Here is a 26,280-nt window from a genome sequence, read left to right on the forward strand (position 1 = left end):
CAGCTGCTGTCCCCTGGGGTTGCTGCTCTGGGATGCTCCTGCTCCCTCCTCCTCCACAGCCCCCGGGGACCCCACTTTAGCAGTGGGCCAGGTTTTTCCCCAATGTGTGATTACTGGAGGACGGTGCCATGTGGATCTCCTGCTGAAACCGGGGGAGGTGTGCCTGCATGTTCACAGGGCATGATGTGGCCTCTGGGGCTAGATCCTACCCCTTTCCAAATCTGCAGTGGCAACTGCCACGTCACAGTTAAACCGTGCTTGCCACCAGCGGAACAGATGTTGTTAGCAGTCATGCTGAACCGCTGGTCTGCAGCAGGGCCTGATCCAGCCACCACCAGGTCAAACAATGTGTCCTGACTTCTAGGGCTTTGGATCAGGCCTGAGCATGAAAGGCAGGAGCAGCACCATGCTGAAGTGATTAGTTTTGCAACCAATAGCTAGTCCTAACAGGGGCATGTTAATAGTGGTGTTAATGCCAAAGAACACAGCAAGGTGGAAGCTGTGCAAGGTAAATGCAAACTGGGATGTTTGAAGCACAAATGTGTGTAGAAAAACCTAAGGAGCCAGAGAGAGTTGTGTCTCTTTGATAAAATATTTTTGCAAACTCCTTGGCTCCCCAGAAGTTAAAATGATGGGCATTCCTGTCCTGTGCTCTTTGCTGTCTTTTGCTTGCTTATATCAGGAGGGAAAATGAGAGCGGTAATTTGTCGCATGATCTCGGTGATGTAAAGGAGCTTCCCTGAAAGGATGTTAGATCAAACACTGCAGATTTGCCAGGAGATGTGGGCAAATTCTGTCATGGTGAGATGGGAGTTTTTAAATACCTTTTATTTATAGGCAGACAGTTTTATGTGTTGGAGATCTCCAAGCACCAGGGCAGGGCACCCAGGGAGCAAGGTCTGACACTGGGGCTATGAGGGAGGATAGTGCATGGCTGGGACTTGGCTGGGGGGCTGCGGTGACACGGGTGGAAGCCGTGCCCCAGCCTGAGAAGAGTGGTGTCAGTTCTTACATTTTTTGGGAACAGTGGAAAAATACTGAGATTTATTCCAACATCCTGCTTTAGGGACTGTTTATCTCTCTTCGTTTATGCATGTAACTCCCAGTGACACTAAATGGACCCTTAAGGCCCTGTTGGTCCTATCCTGCATTTATGATGTATGCCACATTCACATGGAGGCCCGTGAAGGGTGTCCCACACGGCTGCTGGGCTGGCTTCGTCCTGTCATTGAGCCTCTTTCCCTGCCTGCCTGTCTCTCTGGCCCTGCATCTCTGATGTGCCTAGGGTGAGAGCAGCTATGCAGTGGCATTTCAAGAGGCCCTCAAAAAGCAGCTGATAGGGAATAATTATTTAAACACGACACCTCATTCCATCAGAAAGGGTATGCTGTTTACAGAGGGCCCAAGCCTTGTCCCCTTGAGATTAGCAGGGGTTTCATTGCTGAGTTTAACCAGAATGGGATGTGCTGCTAAGAGCCTCAAGATGAAGCCTTTGCAGCATCAGTATTTGGGGAAAAGTCCCATTGTTCAGAACAAGTCCATGCCCGAGCATCTTAATTCCCATGCTATGTATTAGATTTCAATCTATAACCTGCAGAAATCCTTCTGGCCCCCACTTATCAATGGGATGGGAGATCGCTTTCTCCCTTCAATGTCCTTAATTCATTTCAAGGAACGAGTTACATAAGCATGTTTAAGAATGAACAAAAATTTTGCCCTGTTACCCCAGTTATGTCTCAATAGTACTTTTATTTTACCATCCTCTTCCTGATGGCCTTTGGGGTTTCTTTTTCTTTGGGGGTAGAGGTGTGCCAGGGGAACAGGCTCATTTGCTGAGCCAAGTGCAACTACACAGAGCATTATTCTGGGAGGCTTTACCATGATAAATTGGTCTGTAGGGGTTCACAGTGCAATTTTTTAATGCCAGTGAGTGTATTAGGCACTGGTAAACTGGCCCAATTTGACCTAAGTGGAACTACCTTAATTTGTTTCCATGCAGCTTGCTGCCTGTACCTTTAAAATATCTGCTTTACATAGTCAGTGTCAAATGTGTTAGAATAATATTAGCACAGGTAAGTAAAATACCTTTTTATAAGGCTTTAAATCATTTCTGCTGCAGTTTAATGTGTAAAGCTACAGATTTTCCCAATTTGTTCGTAAGGTTATGTATCACAGACCTTAAATCATTTAAGGTTTTAAACCTGAGGGGTTCACTCACAGTCATGAACTGGAAAGCAGATTGTAAGAGACATTGACATGCTGATCAATGACACGAAGCCTCCAAACAAATCAGTACAGGACTTTAAGAGATGAAGCCTTACTGTGTTCTGTCTGTCATCAGAATTTATAAAGCATCTTAGTGAAAGCCCCTTGAGAATTATTCCTAGAATTTTGCAAGTCATGAGCGTGTATGTAAAATCTGAATTTTTTTTTTAAACACAAGTAGCCTTGTAATGGCATAGCAAAAATGTAGTCTACGATGTCGGCGTAGGAGTGCTAAGAACCTGTTCAGCGAGAACATCTTTTCGAAACCTAACAGTTTATTATCATCTTTGTTTCTATTTCTTGGCTTTCTTACATTGAATAAGCTGCAAGTGAACACTAAAAAGGTATATCTTGAGGTTTTAAGACATCAACAACAGCAGAATTACAGACAAACAAGCTGTCACTGCTTTTAGACACTGTGTAACTGAAAACGTTGGATGGGACCTATGTTTATATGTAGCAGTCCAGGAATTTGCTTTTCTGATTTATTCCAAATATTGTAACCAAAATTCACTTATTTGCCTTCTAAAATGGTATGGGTCTCTATAAATGGGACCTGAATCCTATCTAGATGTGATTTCATATTTGGGAAGACCAAATCTGATGAAAAGGGTTTTTTTTAACTATTTACAAAAGGTTTTTGTTCTCTCCAGCCAACACTGTAGGTGCTTGGCTTGACTGCCCATTGGTTTGCTTCTTGTGTAGCTGGGTATACCCATGAGAAGTGGGGTACCAGATAGGGATAATGGCTTGTATGTGCTCACCACCCATTAAGCTCAGTACTGTAAAATATGTAATGAGAAGATAGGCTTTGCCTTTTGGGGCTTATAATTCAAGGATAAAACCAGAGACAACTGGCATGTAAAAGAAAACTAGGCATGAGGAGAGAGCAAAAAAGAAATGTGTTCCTACGCGTGAGAAACAGTGGTGATGGCAAACCAGATGTCTGCTGCTGAATTGTTGGCAGTTAACTGTGGAAATGTGAGTTATAAAGGAGGGGTTTGAAGCTTTTACTGGGGTAATTCTCCTATGTCAGGGAAGTTCTGCAGAATTATCACTTGGAAAACATTTCAAAGCATGTGATAAAGACTGGTTCAATCTGCAAGCAAGGCGGAGAGAGTGGGAATCAGGAAACGTTGTGGTAGACCATCAAATTGAAAATAAGTAGCCTGTGTTTGGTGTGGTGGAGAAACCAAAGGAGTGAGAAGAGGAGGTGGCATGGACAAAGTGGGACATTCTGCAGTAACATTTTGCATTGGATGTAATCAGGACAAAGTGGAGTCTGGAGAGATCTTAGAGGATACGTGAAAAGTGTTGTATCGGTGTTGCGCTAGTGGAGAGCTGTGCTGCTTAGTAGTGAACTCCTAATTTGCAGAATTATTTAGTATTGTTTTCATCATCAATAGGAGTCCTCAAAATTGTTGTTTATCCTTCAGGTCAACAAATGGCATTGCCCAGCAGTGTGGTCTTGCTGGTGCTGACCAATTTAAACCAAGCTCTTAATTATTCCCAACAGAAATGAAGGATGCAATTCTGTACACACTGACTACTACAGCCCACCACTGGGACTCTGTGGAAAAGTCAGTGCTTCTCTGGGAAATCAGTGTTGGTAAGGTGAAGCTCTAAGGCTGTGGTGCTTGAACTGGGGATTCAGAGCCAAAGCCTGCTGTACAAAATAGTTTGGTTGATGTAGATGTACAAAGTGTATTATTTGGAAGTGAACTTTAATTTCATTTGTTAGACATGCATAGGAATAAACATAGTTAGAATTCTCAGTCATAAATTCTTCAGATTATAGCTTCAGTTGAGTGAACTTTATTTTGCTCTAAGAATGCCCTTTGTTTTTGTTTCTGTTTTGCTTACTAATGTAATGGCCCTAAATTCACTACTGACAAATATCTTGGAAATATTCTGGTTTGGCTTTTACTGCTGGCTCTTATCTCTTTTAAGTAGGGTTTATTAGATGAGATCATCTACAAAGGACTTATTTCTGTTATAAAATGGAATTAAAAAAAAAGTAAAAATACAATTAGTGGCTGTTCTCTTTTTACTCAGTTTGAAAGATTAGAATATCAATGTCAAAGAGAATAACTGGGTTTCTGGAGTATGCTATGCAACTTTTGTTTTATCCTGTTTTGTCCTCTTTTGCTGCACTGTCTAGGGGAAAGGATCAGAAGAATTTCATTCTGTTCCTCAGCATTATCTTGAGGAGAGGTTTTCCCTCTCAAAACAATCCAGAACTGAAAGAACTTTTCAGTTCCCCAAATGAAATGACCACCAAACACGTACATTATGAAGGCTTAAAAAATAAAATGTGTTAATCCCATTAATATTCTAATTCTCAATACTCTCTGCTGCTCTGTAGATTGTCTGCTTGAGATGGCATTGTAATATTTTAACATAAATGTCTGATTCAGACACTGATGTTTGACATATTAAATTTTTCACAGGTTTTATTTTTACAGTTGCGACCTTCAGTACCTATCCCGTGTCTTTTAAGAATTTCCTCAGCCAGGGAACAGATTCATTGGTTTAAGAGTAACTGGTAAGAATACTTACTTATATTGTTCTCATAACATTTTCTTCTGCTTATGGATCTGTGTTTTTAGGTTTGTTTTTCTGTATTATAAAAACCCCAAACAAACAAACAAGGTACCTAAGTTAGATTTAAAAATCTGTTCTCACATGATTTTTTTACATCTTCAAAAATACTACGTTTATGTCTTTAGCAAAACTTTTTATTGTAGTTCTTTCAGGGTGTAGTGAGCCTACAAATAGATTTTTCAAGAAAAAAATCTGCTGGGTAAAATCATGAGCATTCATCTTACACAGTTGATATGTAATAATTGTGTAGAGATGAATCATCATTTATTCCTTTATCAACAGACTGCTGATTTTAAAAAAAATCCATGACACTCATGATTAAATTCATTGTATCACTTTTTGTTGTTTTTTTTTCCATAAGTTCAGTAGAACATCTCATGCATATTATTAAGAACCATATTCTGTTGTATATTAGCATGCGAAGAACACCCATGAAAATCAGTGGGTGGAGGGGTATCACATTGTATATGTGGTTTTCCTCTGAGCTATTCCAGTGCAGTAGAAGAAAAGCTTCTGTAAAGTCTGAGAAATCAGATGGGTGTGGAAATCGGTGTGAAATCAGAATTGGGTTATTTGGCCCTCAGTTTGAAATAAAAGTCTAGCTTCCTAGGAAATAACCAATAATTAATTCTACATTTTACATTCTACATGTGTTAATTGATTCTTAAATCAAAATTTCTGATAGCTTCTGCTCCCAAATCAAATTCATATGTTACTTCTTTACTACAATTGTTATACCGGATTGTCCAGTCGTTTTTATATCTTGTGAATCAGTAGAAACTGTGTGATTCAGAGGAATTGTGCTGATTTATAGCTGATGTAAGTGAGAGGATAGTCAGGCATATTAAAGCTTCAGTACTGCAAATGCATAAGCAGGTATTGAATTACTGATGCTAATGGAATTACTCACGTGAGTAAAGTTAAGCGTAGATGTAAGTGTTTTCAGGATTGATGTCTGTACTTACAAATTTATATCATTTAAGAATATGGCTCACAATTTTTAAAACTTACTAATTGAATGTGAGCTACTGGATTTTATTCTAGACAATTGACTCAGAGAATTACAGTGACTTGATTCTAGAATAATTCCATCAAATTTAGAGAAGATATGTGGATTTTTAATGCTGTAAATAAGGATGTAGTTTGACCAATTGACTTTACTGATCCCTACTAATACCAGGAAATACTTGCCAGAGTAAAGGAGGAGCACAGAACTGGACAATTAGTAATACAAATGGTTTCAATCAAATGGTTAAATAGCTCAGCAAAGACGTGGTTTGTTTTGTAATAGCATTTGGAATCCAAATAAAACCATCTGAGAGATGTGCTGTTTGTTGTGATGTTAATGCAGAAAACAGAAAACTCTCAACACATCTTCAATTTCAGGGGGCTGTCATGGAAGCCATTATAGGTTAAAAAAAAAAAACAACCCAAAAATTCCAAGCCCACAAACTTAAAATACGCATGGAGAAGCTCATACTCGATTCTAATTAACAAAGCTTACCTTTCTCTTGACCATACCCCTTAGAGGTCATCATGTAAACTATTTAAATTGATAGTAATATTATGCACCACAAAATTAATTTTACATTGTATACAGTTTTTATTGTGACTTTATCTTGTTTCAGAAGTGCTTACTTTCTGATTTTGTGGATATTACTGACTGGATTACTTTTATTTTGGTTTTTACACAACAGTTATATTAGAAATTTGCTGTTTTATTCTTACCTTCTTAGTAAAAATCCTTTTATCACACAATGGGTAATTTATATCCATTACCAGCCCTTTCAATCCTTTTCAGTGGTGCTGTCAGTGCCTTTGGCACAGTAATGATTAATGTGATCTAATAATAGTGTGCCATTATATTACCTTAGTAAAACATGTACCAACATCCTATTCAGATCTACCAAATTCATAGCTTCCTATAATATTTTTGTTGAAAGACAGGATTACTATTTTTCAAAGCTGAATTTTTTTTTTTGCCTTTAACATATTTAATGAAATTCACAATTCTTTGCCATGGTAATCTTTGTGCATGCATTTGGGCTTGATGGGTGAATTTTACATCATTCTGCATTATTATGATTTGTTAGGCAAATTGTTTGACACGTAAAGAGAGATATGCATTACATTGTTTTGTTTTGTTAAGGGTGCATTTTAAGCATTCAGTATCTTCTGATTATTCTGCTGTATCTATCATAGGGGGTATATTTAGATTGTAGTATGCAACAATAAGCATTTGGGCTAAAATGTGTCTGTCTTTTTCTGCATTCTAACCCAGATACTGTCACACAGTACAGAAGGCAAGCTCTACGCTCCTCTGCCCAGCAGTACCAGTTTTGGTTACAGTTGCTTTGCTGTGGTGCTCCCTCTTTGGCATTTCCTTGCTTTTTTGCCTGTAGGAACGTGCAGAATGGTGCCCAACTGTGAGCTGGAAACTGGGATCATGCAGTGCTATGTCTGTGGTTTTCAATCCAAGGTACATACATTCAAAAACCAAATTCATACATATCTACCGTGTACTTGAGGTTCAGCCAGATATAGCATTGCTTGACCCCAAACTCCAGTTGTAAGGTAATACCAGTTCACCCTAGAAGCAGAGAAACTATCCAGAGGACACATTTTTGGTAACAAAAACTGTTGGTGCTTGTAAGAGTTGGAGTTGTATATGTACGACTGCCTTCCAGTCATTTCAGTTATGTACCTGATGCAGTATGGGAGTTTCCTGCTGCTGTTGCGCTGAGCACTGATTCCCCAGTCCCCTGCAACAGGAGGGACTTTAGTCATGGCACTCTTTCCAGTCCTGGGTTCATCTATTTAATAATTCTCCTAATCAGCATGGCTGAAGAATTTGGATAATACTGCATCTTTGCAAAGCATCTTAAATCTTCATCACTCAAAGATGTCATTATTGCAGTCAGGGAGTCACATACTTAACACTGTTGAAGTAAAATCAAAATGAAACAGCATGTCCACATTTTAACTCTACTTTGTGATGTTCTGTTAAATACATACTCTTACTGTTTCATCATATCACAATAAATAATGAATGAGAAAAATATTTTAATCTTGTCAATATTGGCAATGTCTAAAAACAAGGGAAGTGTGTGTATGCATTTATGTGGATTCCTTATTTGATTTAGGCTAAACGATACAGCTGTAACATGATTTGAAATATGCAATCAATGTAAACGAAGAAAAATATTTTGAATGCGGTGTGTAAACTGTGTGGTTCTTTAGACATATTTTTAGGAAAAGAAAAAAAGATTATGATTGTCATACCATATAACAATAATACTACTACTGCATATATATGCAGCAGCTTTGTTTTCTGCCACGGTAAAGACAACCTTAAGTCTTGGTCATTTAAATCAAAGATATTCTCACCTCTTCCACATAGCTGATTCTTCCTGACATAGTAAGAAACGAAGGGGGGGAAATAAAGCTTGAAATCTTGGTTTAACATTGTATTCAAAAGGTTTAAATAAAGTTCAAAAAGATGCTTCCCTATTTTTCGTAATAAATAATTGTTTACAAAACAGAGAAACCTTTAAAGAACTCTCCAAAATCAGTTTACTAATGGAGATATAATTTGTTAAAGCCCTAACAGAGCTGTACCCATCTTGCGTTAGAGATGTCTTAAGTTGCACTGTAAGTCACTGGAGTGTCTGTTGTGCAGATTGCATTATATCTTACTGCTTTATTACTTATGGATCCCACAGTTGTACTAGTCAAGAATAAAAGATGGTGGCTTCCTTTTTTTGGCTAAGAATAGAATGATCAGTGAAATGTTTCTCCCTTGTCTCTTTACATGCAACTTAAAATAGATATAGTAGACTGCAGAAGACTTTTCCGTGGTCAGAAGCATTTTCAGGGCCTCACTGGCTATTTCTTATGTTGTTCCTTTCAGTGGGAGATTATTACATGAAGTGCACGAGGCACCAGGTTCCTTAAGGTAGTTTTATGGCTGTTTCTTTGGAAAAGTAGGATTGGAAGTTGGTGAATTGGCCAGTGAAGGATTATTTCAACTGCACATCTTTCCATCTTCATTCTGATGGGCTACAGGCTATTATGTGTCATCTCTGGGGGTATGGCTGGTTAGAAGAGAGGATCCTGATGCAGCTGCATAAGCTGTTAAACAGCAGCATTACAGTTCACTGCCCTTGTTTAGGTTCCTATTCATATTACTGTACTGTGATCCTTAACACACTTGGGTAGGTTAGGAAGTGGCTTCTTTTGTGTGACTGAAAGAAAGGTCTCCTAGTAAGCAGAGGGAGAAAAATGAAATAAAATAAAAAAATCTTGGCCTAATTCTTGGAAGATAGGACAGCACAAGAGGAAAGTATTTTTGGCTTTTAAGGCTAATTTTATCTCTTGTGAGGCCATCAGGTCAATGAGTAGATGGGCGACTGGTAATTCTTGGGTTATATTACTAGCCACTGAATTTCTTTGTGACTTTAGTAATGAAACATAAATGTTCTCTCTGTTCCCCAGTGGGCATAATACCATTTACCTGTCTCAAAAATGCTTTGTAATTTAATTAACACTTGGAGTGCTCTTTGAGATCCTTAGATAAAAGCAGGCAAAATGAGTCAATTGTTACAGAAATCCCAATTTATCCCCATTTAAAAAAAATTACACTTTGTCTTGACTTTTTCAAACCTCAAATAATGTTTGATAGGAGTTTTGGGCTTTGTTCTTACTGGTCCTTAGAGTCACTCATTCTTAGTGATTTGCATAGGTGCAGTGTAGGTATTACTTTTTTGTTCAACAGAGTATTTTGTTGGATTATAAATTACCAGTCCCTGTGCTGGGAATCTGTTTCTGAGAGAAGCATACATTTTCAGAGGAGAATTTGAGTTGGTCTAGAAAAGTTGTGCATTATTCTTCAACATATAATATTTATTGGTTTAGGGGAAGGATTTCTTAATTTTTAGTTGTGCATGGACAACGTAATAACTCGGTCTTTGTTTCATCAAGTATGCCAGTATCTTGCTAATAAATTACACAAGACTGTACTATTTTAACTACAGCTATTCAACAGTCATGTATAATTACCACATCCTGTCATGGGCAGATCACTGACCAATGACCAAACCAAGTATTTCCTTTGTATAGACAATCCCTGTCTGTAAGTACGCACCAATCTACCTTTGGACTGATTCAAATATGTAACTGTATATACAGTTCTGTTTAAGCCAGCTGATATGTGCAGTTAAGAAGTTGATTTTTTGCATTCTCCTCTGACCTCCAATAAAGAACTTTCAGTAAGACAAGCAGGAACGCTTGCAGCAAGCAAGCTGCAACTTCAACTCATCCATGCTTTCCATCTTGTTTTGGAAACAGCCAGATCTCTCTCAAATCATAAAACTCACCTTTTTGTTCCTGGGTTACTAATTCATTCTCACACTTTTTCTGTAGCATCTCCATCCATTCACGTGGGGTTTGCTGCCTACCACTCAACTTTCTTTTCAGAGACTATGGAAACAGCACACACCTACCTGGATACAGCTGCTCTCAAAGTAAGGTTCTTGGCAAAAAGTCTATGTTCGCACATTTTCCCCCTTTTAAACTACTTTCTGCCACTATCTTATTTTAGCTACTCAAAAGGAGTTTAAACACTCTTTTAGATAAGCAGATAATCTCAACAAGCATCTTACAGCTAGCAAAAATGTTGCACACCTGTTTGTACACAGCCTTGATGAAATATCTCAAAGTTATGCTAAGCAAGTATGCCATTCCCTTCTGGTATTAAAAATGCCATTATCTTGAAGTTTGAAGTTGTGCTATTTCTGTAATAGCACATAATAGCACCTACAAGGGAGTTTATATCTTTCTTATTCTTCCCTTCATCTCCTTCAGCAGTTGTTTCAGCAGAACCCTTTTGGTCTTGCTTTGATAATTTAAATAGTCAGTCTGATGCAGTTGTGACTGAAACTGAGGGCTGTCTTTCAGCTTTCATGGAAATCTGGGAAGGCCAGAATAGCTCAAGTGATCTACCAGTGCTTTTCAAATATTTTAGAGTAACACATACTCCATTTAACAGAAATTGTTAATATTTTTTCTGACTCTACATCTGACTTTCTTTCCTCCTCTATAAATTTTAATTTTACTACATCTTAATTTTTACCATATTGTATCACAAAAGATTTGGAGGAAAGGTGGAGTGGGAGATGTCTATGAAGTTCATACTTTTGCACAGCTGTAGTGACAGGTAACAGTGCTGAGAAGAAGTACAAATGTGCAGTAGCAATGTGGACATCTGTACATGTGTAAAAGACTTCCTGAGAGTAGCTTGCTTTGAGAACAGGTGAAAGTGTGCAACTGTAATGCTCAGTCAAAAAGCAGTAAGCTTCTCTCCCTTTCTCCCTCATGCTCTTCCTCTGGAATATTACATTTTTACTGAAAGTGCGGTTGCATAAAAATAAAACACATCTTAACTCTCTTAATAGTGATCTCAAGTGTTGCTTTGAATGGACATTGTCCTGTGAGCAAAACACTGGAGGAAAATTCTTATGTTCCTTTTCTTTCCTGTGGGTAACTACACATTGCATAGCTGACCAAATATGCCAAGACTATGGAAAAAGAGAAAATGGCAAGATGACTGTTTCCCAAAAACAGTAAACACACATTGCAGCCTGGCTTCTTATTTGAGAATGCAAGATTTTACTTTTTGAATAACTACTGTATTTTAACAATAGGCATCAAGTGGTTGCTATGTGATACACAACAGTGTTTTTCATGAACTTTTGGCTGCTGAATAAGCCCAGCAAATATGGGTTCTTACCCTTTTAGTTTTCTGGGTCAATTCATTTTGCACAAAGGAGAGAATGATAATTTGAGTTGTAGGCAGAGAATGTTTTCTTCACATGGTAGGAAAGATGAAAGCTGTTTTTATTTGATTTCTTTTTAAATTAAAAATTATAATTCTTTATAGAGTTACAAATAATTATCTTATTACTAAAGGCATCCTGTAAGCTTGTTACAGAGTCTTTCTCTGTAAAATAGTTGCTGATTCCCACTGGAAACTAAAAGTGGGGGAGAAGGAGGGGAAACATAGAAATATAAATATATGTGTAATGTATAGATGTGGAAATCTTTTTTTTTTTTTAAATATGATTTGATTGCTCCAAAAGTAAAGACCTAGGAAAATGCTTTTTGTTTGTTAGGTGATGCTGGCCGATTACAGACCATATAAAGGTGTTTTCTGAACTGCTGTTCTCCTCTCTAAATGCTCATCCCTTTCCTGCTTATGGGTCAGAGAAGACAGTGTCTATCAGATTTAGTTGGCTTCCTGATGGGAGACCACATTGAGGATGCTTTTATGTTCTTATCTCCTGTTCTTCTGTTGCTGGAATCCCATGGAGCAGGATTTCTGAAAACTGTGGATTTAAAATCTGTGTGAGAGCAGGGGCTAGCACTGGATAATGCAGGGTAGGGCCAAGTGAGGTGGCAGAAGAGCAGGCAGATGTCAACAGCTGGTGGAACACCACTCTGATGCATATGGTTAATGGCAGCTTACATGGGAGGAGGAGGAGGACTCCAGACATAGAGATGAAGGAGGGGGTTTGGGACAGGTGGAGGAAGGGCGTTCAAGTTATGCAAGGGAAGGAAGAGAAATGATCTCTGGCTGTGCAAACGTATATGAGAACATGTAACTGTGTCTCTAAGTTTCTCAGTGCTAAAGATCTCATTCAATTTTAATTAATTTCTGGAATAAAGATACTCACAGGGGCTTATTCAGGAAGGCTTTGGGGCAGGAAGAAGGGTGCTTGGTTGGGAGGAGAGTGAAAGTTGGAAGAGTGCTGTTGATCTCTCCTCAACATTGTATTGAAAGATGAGTTTTGGGCAGGGTGAGCAAGGAGATCTAGGTTAAGGATTCAAGGGCCACTAAGATAGGATGGGCAGAGCATTATTATGCTTTTTTGCTAGGCGTTTCTAAGCCAAGACTTATCCTGTATCAGATATGTAGGAGCTCTTGTTTAGTCTTGGCCAAATTAGCAGAGAACATCATCTATGTGGCAAATTCAAACAAGGCTTTGGAGGGTGGGTGGATGAACCATTGATGTACTGCTTGCCACTGTTGGTGTTATACTGGATTTGGTTACTTCAAGGGAAGTACAGTTGTAATTACTCTTCCTTTTTCTGGATGTGTATGACAGCAGGCATCAGTGCTCATCCATATACTGAAGTGCCACAATGAGACATGTTTTAAAATGAGGAAGATGTACAAATTTAACCCAAGTATTCTGGTTGTTCACTCTTTAAGGCTCTTTTCTTAACCCCTCACTGCTGCCAAAACACAGCTCTAGAGCAAGCTCCATAAAGGCTCAATTTCATGCAGTCTTTCCTCTAATCTGGACATCACTGAATTGTCAGTGGCTGTAGTCCTTCATTTATGTAATTTACATAATTCCATTAGATTGAATAAATTTACACTAATTTGTACCAAGTATTTCTGCTGAGATGATTTGTGTTGGTTGTTATTGACTTGTTTTTTCTTGGACATAGTCAAGCTATTTCTGTGTACAGTTGTTGTGGCAAAGATTACATATCTTTACCAGCCAGCAAAGTGTGAGTGTTTCACCCTTCTTAAAGAATGTCCTTACAAAGAAGAATGAAGGAAGTTACAGTATATCACAGATCACTATGTCCTGACAGTCTTCAGAAAATTCTCTGTGTCTCTCGCTGTTTCCCCAGTTGCCCTTCAAAAAGAGGCAGTAGGTGCTTTTAAGAGGTTAGGTTCATTCCAAATTCAGTTTTGAGGGACATTCGCTTTGATACCGGGCACTGTAAAACATACACCACCATGCCCCACCCCCCCACCCCCCTCCACTCCTATGATAATAGGGATTGCTTGCTCAAATAGAAAGAAAAATTCTTTCATGGATGACATTTGTATTTTATTTTTTTCTTAGACCATGTAAAGCATTTATCATTGGGATAATTTTCCCTCTCAAAGTCATATCAGACACAAAGCTGTCTTCAGGGCTATTTCTTCTAGTTCACTGGACAGCTGTTCTGCCTGAAAAGAAAGAAAAGATCATATATCAATCAAAGACTTCAGGAAAATCCTTATGTTCTTTAACTAATAGGAAAATCCTAACTGTGAGTTCTTGATCTTCTGACTTCTGCTTTTTCAGTTTGGAGAACTGCATTGATATATTTTGCAAGAGTATCTGTTGTGTTTTTTTTTTTTTTAATGTTTCTTTTGTGTGTCCTCTTGATGCTTGGAGGGTGTTACAAACTCATCTTCACTGGTGACAGCCACATCATAAGCAAACAGTTTTCTTACCCCTGTGATTTGATTGATCCTCTTCTGAATGTCACTATGGGCAGAAATTAGTGCTACTTGGCAGAAGCAAGGTTCTCATCTTTGCTCTGCTGGTGCTGAAGCAGTGATTTCTAGTGGAAAAAGACTAAGGGGCTGAAGGAAGTGCCCAAGCTGCAGCCTTCTTAACCGGTACAGATGTCTGTATTTACTCATCATTCTGCATTTCTGTAACTCCATTACACTGAAATAACTAACAGGTAATACATTCCTTTTTTGTTAATTAATTTATTATTAATTATGCATTTACCCTAGTCTGTGATGCTAATTTAAAGAAGATTCAAAGTACATTAAAAATTCTTTGCGTTTAAAAAATATATTCAGAATACTTGATACAGTTTAAGTGATGTGTATATACAGTAACAGAATTGAATTTAGCATGTGTCCTTTCTTCTCTGAGTGTGGGGTCAGACACATAAGTGAACTTGGATGCTACCATTTTAGCCTAGCAGTGATTACCTTCCAGAATGGAAACCATGTCCCTGCTGCAGGGTTTTCTGGCCTCGTTATGGCACATGTTGAGTGTTAGACCATGTTTGCACAGCGCAGAGCAGCCCTGAGCAGGTAGACTGGAACCAGACTGAAGACTGACTTGGAAACACAGTAGCCCAAGGGAAGTATTAAGCTAACTTGGACATTTTTTCACAAGGGGAAAAATGCAGACTGAACTCCAAGAAGATTTTTGTATCCACCTGTTAGTGCTCTTCAAAGCCATCATTAGCAGTTGTTACATGTTCATGCTATGTTAGTGTTTGATGGTATCTTCAGACTCCAGTCAATGCTATGCGGGGATCAGCAGTATACAGATACACAGTGTTTTGATGTGTTTTGCTGAAGGAGACCCTCTGTTCTCTAATCTGGCAGACCTTGCTTTTGGTAAGGCTTTGCAAGGGCTGACTGGCCTGGATTACTTTCTGTAGGATTGCAAGCAGAATTAAGGGATGATGCAGCTAATTATGCAGTGAAAAAGAGGTATGAGAAAGGAAAGATGTGCCAGCATAATTGCAGTAAATTCTTGTATTTACATATACTTAAAGTTGTCTTGATCCAAAATTTCCTGAAGCAAATGAATTTATTGATTTTTAGCAGATCTTGGATCATACCGCTTGCCATACTGGATCAGAATATTGGGCCATCAAGTGCCATTGATTATGACCAGGAGCAGAAGATTTAGAGGAAGAGGCAAGAAACCTGTGATCAGTCATTTTAGAATAAGCTCTCCTTAAGGATGTTGTAATTATAAGCAGGACACATGGCCAGTGTGTACAGCGTGATAGTTCCAAACGAAGAGAAAACAATGGCAATAATTTAATTCTCTTTTGCTTTGAAATAAAAAAAGATCAGTTTTATTTAATCAATAGACTCTAGGGTTTGATGTATGGATGAAAACTTACAATCAGTGGAATAATATTTCTGGTTAAGCACTTCTCATCAGGAACTTGTTTGACCTGTGAGCTGCTTCATTTTTTAAACTTAGATGTCTCTATAATAGAACTTGTAAAGATTGTTGCAGTGTCAGCATGGGGAGTGTGTGTGTTTTAATACGGATGCATCTTGTAGGAAAGGAGATAAACCTTTTTCTTTGTACACAGACACATACATGATTTATCAAACATATTGTATTACTCTGTCTTTACAGTAAAACATACAGTGGATGTGAATTACTCTATCTGTGTAGGATTAGAAACTCTGATGTTCTGTCTTGTATTCAAGAAGAGGATTACTCTGCAGATAATGTGCAGATAATTTACTTTTAGTGAGGCATTGCAGCTTAAGGACAGCAAAATCAACTTTCTTGAGGTAAAAGGAATAGGAATTGGTATGAAACAATATAGCATAGTTGACCACTCGGGAATTTCAGGATGACATCAGAAATGTATATTTATTGAACAGACATTTTCCCCGTCATTCTAAAATTTAAAAAAAAAATAAAAATAATCTGTTGTAAGTGCTGAGTACCTTGAAATTCACCAATTTTATTGCATGTATGATTGGCAGCATTAAATGCCAACAGCTCATTTAAATATGAAACATCTGTACATTATTATTTAGGGATTTTTTCATCTGTTGATTTTAGAAATGAGGACTTTATGAGTGTTTGCGTGCATAGCTGTGTATTACTTATACACAAAAGCGGTCTGTAATGAGACAGTAGTCCTAAAATATACTGTATATGGTTTTGTGATTAAGGTAGGAAATGCACAGCATATGAAGAAATACAATATGCATTACATTTGATTTTAGGTGTGGCAGGAGCAATTATGATTTCATAACAGTGGGAGTAACATGACAGTTCAAAAGCACAGTGAGAAGATTATGGTTTTTTATACACAGCAATGTAAATTCTTAAAATAACAATGTAATTTTTACATTTCTCACTGGATATCAGGATAATCCAATTTAGAACAATTTATTCTCAACAGGTATGGTAAAAATAGATGTATCGTTCTGAAGCGTGGTATAATACATTAATTTGTATGAGTGAGTTATGAAGATGTACAACTCAGGACCTAGGATAAACATCATATTCCTTAATTAATCCATTACGCTATGGCACATATGTGCTGCTTTTATTACCCTAAAATGAAAAATGGGGGGGGGGGGGAATTGCTTTTTTTTCTGTATTAGAAAACCTTTCTTCTAAAATCATAAAAATGTAAAATCTAATGCACCAAGCACTATTAATGAGTTAGACATCTAAATTCCTTGAAGACTTGTAAGATAAAGAGCCATCATCTTCTGTGTAATCACAGTCAAATACATTCTTTAGCTCAAACGTTTTAAAGCTTATGGATGCAGTTCCTACGTGTTTAAATGAAGCCAGACCACTTAAATTCCAGCTAAAGAATGCAGGTGAATCTGTGATTGAGCAACAGTATAGGAACAGTACTGGAAAATGAGTGAAGACAAAATACTTGCCCCTTTGATTCCTCAAAATGCAGTATTATAGGTGCATATAGTTTCTGAAGCCACCCATACAGATCTGCAATGAACCTTTTTCTCTTATGGGTGGTGTTACAGCTTTCAGCCAAGATCTTGTCTTCTGTCCCATCATAGATCCCTAGCAAGTACAGTATATTTGTTTAAAGGATAGGAAACTCTTAATTTCTAGAGGAAGGATGGCAAAATGTCCACTTCTGCTTGACTCCACTAGCCTGAGTTTAGGAAGTTGTTCCCTTTGGCTCTGAGTGTGGGTGGGTGTCACATTTTAACCGCAGAGTTTTATTTACACATGGGGATGAATATTCATCTTGTAATTACAAATATTTTGTATTTACAGTAAAGGATCTACAAGAGCTTTCATCATCCATTGATTAAACCTCGCCACACTCCAGCCAGCCTAGGTAAGTTTTACTAGCCCTGCAGGTCAGAGTAACTGCAGTTTGGGAAGGTGGGGTGATTTTCTTAACATCTGTCACTGGCAGAGCTGTCCGGGGCACACCTTGGAACATATGCCAGATCTCCCTCATTTTCTGGTCTGTGACTTCTCCTCAACACAATGTATCTGTTTGATTATCTAATACTGGAACCGTTTTTCCAAAACGTGGTATTTCATCTCGTATTTATGTACTAGAGCTGGGTGCTGAAACAATTACTTGCAGCTTGCCTACTAAACTGTATCAGAATTTCCTAATATCAAACCTATAAGTTTATGAATGTGTGTTTTGTGTGCCCAAGAGCAAATGATCTTTAAGATATCTATGTGAATACATTTTAATGTGATTTTACAATGTTAGGCTATCTGTCACTTCTAAAATCTGATACTAATAGAATTTAGTATTTGTCATTTTACATTAAAATAAGAATAGACAACATAAACCAAAATGCTATTAATGAAAAAATCAAATTAGATATTATTGTGTATTGAAGACATTAAATTTGAAATAAATTAGCACAACACAAAGAAATATGTTTTTCTGCTATCTCAGCATTAGAAGAATAGCACTGCTTTTCTCCATATGTCTGTGTCACCAGGTTGTTATTTCTTTTGTTTAGTCATATAATAGAATGTGTTGAGACATATTATCCTCAACTTGTGTAACAGCCTACAAATACTGATTGCAGTTTGAGCTTGTTATGGAAAAGTATTGCCCTGTGGATTGAGAAAATGACCAACAGCGGACTATAATCTATGAAGCTGAGAGTAAAATTGCCAACTAGAGGTCATTTTTCAAACCAAGGGGCAATAGTTTTCTACTATAAACTGAATATTACAGTCAGTATATGTTTTATTAAACCATTTCAGAAACTTGGGAGCAGTTTCATTTAAACTTCTTGCTTGATGTGGCTCAGAGAACAGGCCCAGGGCAGCTCACAAAAGAGGCCTGGCATAGTCTCTATAATAAATATTCTGTATACTCAGTAATTATGAAGGCTTTAGGGCCTTAATGGTGAATGGCCATATCCTGCCACCATTCTGCATCCTTAGCAGCAATTGAAGTCATTAAGATTCGTGTATAAAAATCAGTGCAGGCCGCTGTTTCTCACTGTAATAGTATGACAAAGTAGGGCCAAACTATATAGAAAAGCCAGTTATGGCTATTACAGCCTAAAAGATTAAAAGCAAAACGCCTTTTCTCTTCTCCATACCCTTTCATTGTTTGTCTTCCTATTGAAGTATGTAGACAATGGATCTCTTTATTGGCACTCATATGGGGGTGATTGCCTAGTACTTAGTCAATAAGAGGATTTCCACTCTGGAGTAACAGAAATAACAACAGTATCATGCATGGGCAAAGTGAAGCCTTTATCCTCCTCCTTTAACACACCTTGCATATCCATAAAGAGTTCTGTCATGCTGTGCCTGGGGAACAGAGGTGCTTTATGTAACCATTGCTCTGAGTGACTTTTACTGTTAGTAGTCCATACAAAATCCTTGGTGGATTTCAGGTTTTAGAAAGAGTGATAGGGAGTTCTAGCCTCTCTGCAAAACAGGGGGCGAAGAAAAATGAGAAAACACCATAGTGGTTTGGGCAGAAGGGAACCAAATAAAATCTTTCACCTTTTCCTTGAGAATCTCTGATGAAAGTGTTTTGTTTAGAGCTCCTTATGGGACTTCTTAGCTTCTTCTGCAAGCTTTGATGTCAGCTTGTCTACCTTGCAGCATTTCTAATTTTATGGTTTGGGGCAAAGCTCACAGTCTGATCCTGGTTTTGGAGCATAAGCATGTCTCAGTCCAATGCTACTATGTTGTTAACAGTTGCAAGTTCACTTGTCACAATTACGCACACAAATTGTGCATTCACATAACCATAATTAGAAATTTCTATCTGCACTTGCCAGATTAATGCATAATTACAGCTGTAGCACGGGCAATTTAGGTGCAGAATTTGGTTTTGCACTTTGAGTTTTTAAAAACCAGAACTTACATCCATGTCTGTGTATATATTATACCGACACCGATATAATTTTCTAATGGTCATAATTTTAAAGGTCTACACAGAACTTCGTCACCTCGCTAGGGGTGATGGATTAGAACAATAAAAATTGGAGGAGCAAAAAACCTGTTATACATCTAGTCCATCTTCTTGACATTACAGGATTGTTCCCTACAGGGTATTTGCTAATACTTGTCCAGAGCAGGTTTAAATGTCCCAAGCAGTGAAGTTTCCACTAAAGTTTCACAGATATAATTCAAAGGATGTTTTTCTGACACTTTATCTTAAATTGATCAGTTTACCCTGTTATGTTGGTCATAACTTCAGGGACCTGTCCTGTGTGTATCTCCTTGGTGCTTCTAAATATTTACAGAAAGTCACCATAAATTTCTTTGGTATTGACCGTGCCCTTTTCTCTCATCCTCTACCTAACACTGTGAGTTTTTTTCCCTCAGATCTCTCTTGTAGATAAAAAAAGACTGGGCCAAATAAAGATGATACTATTAATTTAGTGTTGCATATATTGCATAATATATACACACTCTCTCTATATGATTATGTATCTAGTCTGTGTTCATTTCTAGGAGAATGTTGTTTAGAGGTCTGTCTGATTGTATTGGACATTGTACAAACGTATAATTAATCTCATTTTTAGCAATGTTTAGCTCCAAGCTGAGGGTGTAGAAATATAGGGTTATTAGTTTCTAGAACATTTTTATTATGCACTTTCTATTTTGATTGACAACTATTAGTATTTTAAGATGACAGAACTAAAACTTATGCTGCCAGATAGCATCAAATATAATGTATGCTAAGTAAACATAAGCATGTTAGCAGGATAATATTTACTGTATAGTTACACAGCAATGTGGTAAGAGACTGGAGAGATAATTATTCTTCAGGAAGGATATTTGATATTTATGCTGTTTAGAAATATGAACATAGGACTGAACTTTCACCCTGTTTCCTCAGGGTAGCATGCAGGTTTATCATCTATCCTGGATGGGTTGTTCTCGAAAACTACCATTCTTCATTTTCTTCCTTTCTCTCAAATTGCCTGTGTAGGGGAGGAGTACGAGAAGATCTTTCTGAGATGAATTTTATAACTCTCTTGCTCTACCATTTGATGGTTTGCCTTACAGCTCCAGCTGAAATTTGTATTGAACCCTTCATATTCAGTCTTTTCCCACAGAGCTTCACTGTCCAAGTAGATGAAAATCTGGAGGGGTGAGAGGCGCAGTCAGCAGAAGTGCTGTGCAGTAGGAGATTCATGAGGAGAAGGATGGAGTCACTGTGACCAAGTCAGGTTGCAGTTTCTAATTTGGCAAAAAATCAATAATAATTTTAACTGAGTAAATAATAATTTTGTCTCCAGAACAAAAAGAATAGTTACTATGAAGTATGTGCAAATTTCCCATGTATTTCTAGTGAATATTTAATACAAAGCAATTAGAGGCAGGGCAAGAATTATATAGCTTTTAAAAACCGACGGATAAAGAGTCTCCTGTTTTCATGACATATTTCACCCACCTAAAATTACTTATGGAATTCAAGTTAAAAGGAAGAATCTGGAATGTTCAGAACCTGTTTCAGAAGGTTGTGCTTCAGGTCAGTGTGCATTGACTTTAGTATGGGACAGTAGAGGTGTCTTCTGAAAAAACACATAAACAATACAAACTAAGTTAATGAAGATGTGAATTCTTGTGCTGTGTGAACAAGTAAATTGAAAGATAAAATTGGCATTAATCAAAAAGTAGGAAGACTGAGCTCTTTTTTTAAAAATAGTTTCAGCTCTCATCCTTCTCAGCAAAAAAGTATTTGGCTTAATGTTGCAAAAAGTTTGTCAGGCACAGAATATATATAAGGCAGAAGTACCTGGTTTAGCTTGTGTAGTGAAAGGAATAAAGATGTGTTAATCTGGTGTTCTGCTTGTGCTAATTTTTCGTAATTTAGACCTAGCTTGACTATTTTAACGAACCATGCGTACCTATCTTTAGTGGAAGAAATTATAAGAAGCAACTCTTCAAATAATTTTCAATTCAGGGTTTTTTAAACACGTGACCAAGAATTACTGCTTGTGTCCTTTGCACAGCATCAACATAAGTAGCTGTAAAATCACAAGATAATATCACTAGGCAGTTGGTTTTGGCAAACTTGGGTTAACTGGAGAAGAGAATAATCAGTGGGATTGATGTATTTCACCATTATTTACTCTCTTGGGTAAATGACTTTTTCCAGTCATTGAGACAAAAACTATCCCAAGTGTGGGGTGTTTTTATTTTTCTCTGAGCATGCCTTTACATACAATTCCTGACTTGTAATGGGACTGTTAGGCAGCACTTTTAAACAGTTGCACTTTCTAGCTGCAATTAGAATGTCTTTAAACACAAAATTATATTAAAAATAAAACCTGATCACATAGCATTTATTATGAACTGTCTGGTCAAGTTCAGCATTCATTCCTTATATAGTACATCATACTTTATTGTTGGAAAATTCTCTTTTGGATTATAACCTCCTCTCTTAAGTGTAAGTGGTTGACTGCTGCAGCATTTATTCAGTGCACCTTTTGCATTTGCTTCAGCTTTTCAATCCTTGAAAGTGGTTTTCCTGTTGACTTGTGCTTGGCATCAGGCTGATGCCATTAAAAAAAATACCAGTCTTAAAATGCTTATTATGAATCTTGATTGGTGAGAGCACTGAAGGTGCTTGTGGAAGTACAATTTGTGAATAGTAGTTCTTGTCGATCAAGATGATGTGCCATTGTGTCTGACATACTTGTAAATTGTTATCAATCCTGTTACCAGTTTATGTCTAATCCCTTCTTGTCCATCTGAGATGCTCATGGTTCATCTCTTTGGGGCATTAATATTCACATTTCAGAATGATACATCTAATGACCGGTCTCACTTTGAGAGAACAGTGCCACGTTATGATGGAACGAAGTGTCATGATGTCTTAGGTAAATAAGCCAATCAGCATGGGAAGAGAAAAAAACTTCATCTGTCAGGAAAGAAAATGGAGAGGAAAAGCTGTGGTACATGATTGCTATTGAAAATGAAGGCACCACCCAGTAAAGTGTAAATGAAGAAATGTGCCATCTGCATCACATTTATAGTTAGAGTGAGAGTGGTTATACGGGGGTTGGGGTTGTATTAAACACCTTTCAGGTAACCTTCGTGGATTTTGCAGCCACGGTTCCTGTAAACTCCTTTAGTGTGGTCCAGTAGACTGCCCAGTGCAAATCGTAATGCTTTGTTCTGAGACTCGGGAAGAATTGCGTCAGATGTTACTCAAAAGGACCTCAACTACAGTCTTAGATCATCAGGGTCAGGATTTCAATGCCAGTACTGTTTCCACTTGAGCATCTTCTTTGTCTCCTGTAACTTAAATTCTATTCTCAAATGCTTGCTTAGGGATGGCATTGATATTCGATGGGAGCTGCAAATGCATCAGAGATCAGATGGAAAATATGTATATAATGTATCTGTGTATTGTATGTGGCAGCTAGGCATAGTAATGGAGTAATGCTTTAATATATACAGTATCTTTATTATACAGTCAAGTGGAAAAAAGTGGATGTTTCTATTTATCAGTTGGTGGGTTTTTTTTTTGTCTTGGGTGTTTCTGTCTTTGACTGATACAAATATTTTGGAATCTAAACATATCTCCACAATACTGTTGTGTCTTTGTTCTGGATTTCTTTCATCTTAACTTATCAACACAGTATATGAGCCATTTTATCCTACAGTGTGATCATCATCCTAGTGTGTATTTGCTCATTAATGTCAGGCTAAGATCTAAAGAAATACGAAAGTAGGAGTGAATTTTTTTTTTTTTGGTTTGTACTAATTTTTTTATACTAATAATGATGGGAATAGAAAAACTACAGCACTGTGGCTTCGGGGGGAAAATAAAAGTATACACATTTTCCCACAAGTGTGCTGTACTGCTTCCAGTCTTGGTTTGGCTTAAATATTAGTTCTCAAACATGACCTTAAAACAAAAACTTTGACCAAGTCTCTCTTCATAGTGGGGAATAATTATTTTGGTATTTACTGAAATAATTGAAATATTTCAATGAAATACCCCTTAAAAACAAATGTATATGAATGCACATTCTAATCTTTGTATTTTTTCACTGAATGGATTTCTTTTTTCACTCATGTCCATTGCATAAATTCCTGAACAGTTGGTAAGGTCTGTTTTTTATATACCTGATACCCATAGTGAAGAAGCTTTGAAAAGAGAAAGTACCAATGTAAAACTGTAAGACCTAATAATTTTTTTTAAACTGTTTTTGCTTGCTAATAGGACATGCATTTGTTAAACAAGCCCCCCCCCTTTTTTTTTTCTTTTCACAAAGTTACCCTAGCAGTATTTCAAGACAGTTTTTGTCTTTTTTAGAAAACATAGAAAATCAAAAAACAACTTTATGGTTTTCAACTAAAAACAAATTTTCCTTGAAGGGTGCAGACAGAAGAAGGGGAGAGGGATGTGTGAGTGGGTCAGGGAGACCACACTTTACACAATAGGATTTGGATGTTTTGTCTAAATTAAGGTGTTGAGAATTCTCACAGTTGAAGCCCATGCCTCCCCACTAACTAAACAGGAACAGAACTGTACTAATCTTGGTCATATGCGGAAAAAAATGTCCGAGTAGCAGCACACGGTGAGTGATTTGGGGAGCATTAAGAGATGAGTGAGGCTAACCCACAGTAGGTCCCATGGGGAGCGACAGGGAACTGATCCTTCTGCTGAGAACAAGGGTCAGAGGATGTTTCCCAGTCAAACAAAACCGTGAAGCACGAGGGGAACCTGATGTGTGCAGGTTGTTTCAGGGAGATCAGTTGCATCGTGAAGGTGTTCGATGGACCAGTCTCGTTCAGAGCTGCTTTTTCTTTTTTTTTTTTTCCTTCTTCAGCTTAATCCAGGCATTTACACTGCTTATTTTTATTCCTCAAAATTGTTCTTTCCTTTTGTGGGACAAACCACCTACAAACTCACAATAAAGAATAGTTAAGAATATAATTTATCTTGCAAATTTTTAAATTTGATTGACATGATTTCTATCATATATTTTCTGAAGTATTCAGCTGAAACTGCAAATGTTTTGATGGAGTTGAAATGCCTAGTTTGCATTCGATGCTTTTTAGATCATCGTGTTATATTGTAATACAGCATATTAAAACATAAATGACAGAACTTAAGGATAGTGTTTTGACTTTTCCAAGGTAAACGTTTCTGTATTGCAATGTCAATTTTGGCCTGTTTTGGGTCGGAATCAAATTTTCTGCTGAAAGTTTCATTTTTAAGAGATCTACCTATGTTAATGAGTTTAGCAGCTATGACTCTTTCATTTCAGTCCTTCCTGAGAATCATCATGTCTGCCTCTACTTGTTGCTTTTTATTATTTTTAAGAGCTGTCAGTTTTCAGTCCTTGTCAGACTCTTTCCCCAATAGCAGGAGGAACAGAGGTCTTGTTTCTTTTTTCTGCATTCAGAATATGAGACACAAAGAAGCCCACAGTCTAGTTACTGAGCTAGGTTTATTGCAGTAAGTTGGCATGGTAGGGCACATTCTTCCCAACATCTTGAAGCTTTTAGCAAGTCTTTTCTCTTATTTGAAAACTGACAGTTTGGCTTCTGTTTATGAAGGAGTCACAGTCCTGCAACACTGATTTGTATTTTCCTAACCCTGTCCTAGTGTGCTTTCAATAACGTAGCAATCCCATGTGAAATCTTGCAGCTTTATTTACAACGTCAAGTTGTTGTTTTTTTTAAACTGCAAACTATACCTCTCAGTAAATGAAGACCCATATTTAAATCAACTTTAGCAGTAGGCAGTGCTTTAATTTGTGTACAACTTGTGGCAAAGCTCCAGAAAAGTACAAGAAAAGAAGATCTAAGGCAAGTTTTTAATTTTTGTACTATCCTGTTTATATGTACATTTTAAGTTCAGTTTTTAATAATATTATGAGTTATAATAATAAAATGTGTTAAGACTTGCTGGATTTCTCAGTCTTGCGGATCAAATGTCCTCCTTATTGACAGGCATTGTCAATACAAACTTTCCCAGATTAGCCAAATACTTTATTTCAAGGGACTGACCTTCCAGCCTTGGACTAATGCTAAGAATATCAATTTAGTTACCAATTAAGGTAGTACTGACTTTAATGACAGTTTGCGTCTTTTTTTTATGCTTGGTACTGTATGAGACAAACTTTTGCACAAACGTTCTGTGTGATATTATCTGTCTCTCTGGAAATAACACTACTATTTCTCCCCCTGTGAAAACAATTTTTTTTCCTTTTTTTTTTAAGATTATTGATGTCTGCTTAATTTATGATTAAAGTAAACTTAATTGAAATATTTAAAATAATTTTTCTGAGCAGTTCAAATATCCATATCCTCTCCCAATTTTCTGTAGTGCGTAACAAGCCCTCTTTGTTCAAATGCAGCCCCCTAAGTGGTAAGAGGAATGGTGTGGTAAATGTACTCTGAGAGGGCCTAAAATAGCCAAGTAGAACTGTGCTCCCACTTCCTCACTTTGAGCCAGCCCTTCGACTAGGAGAAATAAGAGTAGTAATAGCAGAGTGGCAGTTGACACCATCCCCAGCCTTCTCCTTAGTGCTGTATGCACTCCCAGAGAAGATCCCTAACAGCCTTTGGTACTACCAGACACCCTGTACTCGTGGCCTTG

The 26,280-nt window shown here is 37.5% G+C and overlaps 1 protein-coding gene across 9 annotated transcripts in view; it reads left to right on the plus strand.

Moving 5' to 3' along the window:
• The window catches only part of ZNF536 (zinc finger protein 536), a 352,860-nt gene that overhangs the window by 50,750 nt on the left and 275,830 nt on the right, over positions 1-26,280 (plus strand). For 6 of the 9 annotated variants that reach the window (XM_074881572.1, XM_074881573.1, XM_074881571.1 and 3 more), the window contains 2 exons: positions 4,716-4,810; positions 17,481-17,544. The exons of 1 other annotated variant lie outside the window; for it this stretch is intronic. The gene's annotated coding sequence lies outside the window, so the exon portion shown is untranslated. Of the gene's footprint in view, positions 1-4,715; positions 4,811-7,232; positions 7,349-17,480; positions 17,545-26,280 lie in introns of those variants that run through there. 2 more of the 9 variants (XM_074881575.1, XM_074881579.1) reach the window with 2 other exon arrangements.

The sequence above is a fragment of the Strix uralensis genome, chromosome 12 (genome assembly GCF_047716275.1).
Source record: "Strix uralensis isolate ZFMK-TIS-50842 chromosome 12, bStrUra1, whole genome shotgun sequence".
In the NCBI taxonomy this organism is placed as follows: Eukaryota; Metazoa; Chordata; class Aves; order Strigiformes; family Strigidae; genus Strix; species Strix uralensis.